We start from the raw sequence: 2,440 nt of genomic DNA on the forward strand, positions 1-2,440 counted from the left end.
ATTGTAAATACTCACATTACTGTCCATGATTTCGTCTATTACTGCACAAGTGTTTATAAAGGGCATAAGGCCATACATAAGCCCTGTGATTTCAGAAAACAGCAACACCCCTTAGCAGTTCTGAAAGCACTGTTAATCACAGCATCACAGGGCTTACTGCTTTACCGTAAGTGACTAAGCCATAACATGATTTCATTTTTAGTCGTTTAAATTTCTATGATTTAATTAATAAATTTCATCGAGTCGCAAACTGTTGTTTTGGAAACCCTGGTCGGCAGGGACGCGAGAGGGACACAGGATTTGACACAACACCCCCAGTGAGCAAGCCAGTGGCGACGGTGGCAAGGAAAAAACTCTTAAGGAGATAAAAAACCTTGAGAGGAACCAGACTCATCAGGGGGAACCCATCCTCCTCAGGCATGGCGTACACATTATAAAAACATTATTATTCAAACTAATATATGAAATAGTAAACTGAGACCAATTATTTAATATAATAAGATAATTTAAAAATATATATTAATATTAATTAATTGATCATCTAATGATTCAGTGCAATTGGGTATTGAAGCATCTTCCGCCATCTAGCCGCTGGATCTGTCATGGCAAACAGGCCACCCTGAGGTAGAGGAGGTAAACAGATATGATCATGTTAGTGAATTGAATAAAAAAAAATTCATTCTGCAAGGACTTACAGAGCATAAACTTTCAGGTCAGATGTATGTCTTGGCAAGAGACATTTCTGCTCTCTTCACTTCTGAGGACCATCATACACTTTAAAATCTAAGCGTTCACATCAAAAGCACATGCCTCTGAACAACACACTGTATGATAAAGTGCACTGAAAACACTAGACCTTTCCAGTATTATTGACAAACTTTACCTCAGTGCTTAAATGTTCTTCTTCCGTTGCTTCTTTGGTCTTCAGCATTGTCTTCAACTCCAAACACATCTGGTCCCGTCCTCTGGCAATGAACTTAATAAATGAATAACAGGATCACTGCACACACTTACTATAAACTAAAAAATAATAATAAACATAATTAAGTAAACTAAAACTTACTGAAAGAAATTAGCCCATAAGCTGGTATCCAGCTCATCATCATCAGTGGTGAAGCACACTTGATCTTCTCAGACATTCTGACTCGCCGGTTCCTGAAAACATCAAAATCAAAATTAGATTACAATATTCCTTTAAAATGTGGTTATCACATGCAGTAGCAGTGACTGAAGTGACATCTTTTAACACTTACCTTAAGATGGTATATTGCACACTCATATCCAGTGTTGCACAGGACTGCTATGGTCTCCAAAATCTTCCTGCAACTGTACAGAGAGCACATATCAAAATTAGAATAGCAGAGGACTGCAAATAATATATCCAGTACACATCGTACAGATTGAACACAACATTTGAAACAAATGTTACGTTAGGGTAAAAATCAAATACATCACAACAGTGTCTTAATACTTCTCACTTAAACCTTACTGTCTTTTAATGACTTACTGCTGCTGTTGCTCTCACTGTCTGTGTCTTCCCTGGAGTTATTACACTAACCCTGACTGCGTCCTGTATTCTGCTGCCTTCACTTCCTGTCCTGTCTGGAGCTGCCACACTACTCTTCGTCCTTCCTGCTGCTGTACTCTAGGTAACTCAGGGACACAACACCTTCATATTACAACGGACAACACAATATAACTGCAACGTCACTGCCGTCGATAAAGGAGGTTAAATGGAACCTCAGTTCAATATGGCTTAAGGCCAAGACACCACTCATACAGAAGCCACTGGGGAACTAAGGCTGGTGTTGCCCCACTGTTGTCGTTAATGCTGATTCAGTGGCCCCAGTGACCTGGTATAGCGGGCAATTCACCTATGGACAAAAAAACGCAATACACAGTACACAGGATTGTGGTAACTGTGGTAGGTCTCTAACACGCCCGATTGATGACAGAAGTCCGGATTTGAAATGTAGATGTGGTCAAGTAGTGTGTGCTTTTCCGTTGTCGCTGATGTAATCAGTTGCGTGTATCCTCGAGATTGAAACAACTCCAGAATAGGTTTTTTTCCAGGGTGTAGGAGGTCCTCGTTGAAGTCTCCACAGATGATGACGAGATCGTTGTGTGTGAGGTCCAGGTAATCCAGCATACTGTTCAGGTTGGTCAAGAAATCTCCAACACTGTACTGTGGTGGCCTATACACAGCTACGACTGCTGCTTTTATTGGGGAATCCAATTTGATCACAGCAAACTCCAGATCAGTCACATTTTGTATATATTGCCTGGGCTGAGTTGGAATGTGTTCCTTGCAATATATTGCGACTCCACCTCCATTTTTCCTTCCAAGTTCTTGATGTGTGGAGTAGGAGACATGCCTGTTGCGTGTGAACAAGTTGTATCCTTCCAATTGGAGATCTGAAGTAGACGGTCCAGTCAGGTG

The 2,440-nt window shown here is 40.7% G+C and overlaps 1 long non-coding RNA gene across 1 annotated transcript; it reads right to left on the reverse strand.

Annotated features, from left to right (window-relative positions):
- Positions 1–27: 27 nt before the first annotated feature.
- LOC113097458 (uncharacterized) lies at positions 28–1,622 on the reverse strand. Its single transcript, XR_003288863.1, has 5 exons — positions 1,559–1,622; positions 1,254–1,326; positions 1,064–1,155; positions 884–976; positions 28–619 (listed from the first exon to the last, which is right to left on the reverse strand). It is a non-coding gene; the product is annotated as an uncharacterized LOC113097458 (long non-coding RNA).
- Positions 1,623–2,440: the final 818 nt, after the last annotated feature.

This window comes from Carassius auratus, unplaced genomic scaffold, assembly GCF_003368295.1.
Source record: "Carassius auratus strain Wakin unplaced genomic scaffold, ASM336829v1 scaf_tig00216280, whole genome shotgun sequence".
NCBI classification, from domain to species: domain Eukaryota; kingdom Metazoa; phylum Chordata; class Actinopteri; order Cypriniformes; family Cyprinidae; genus Carassius; species Carassius auratus.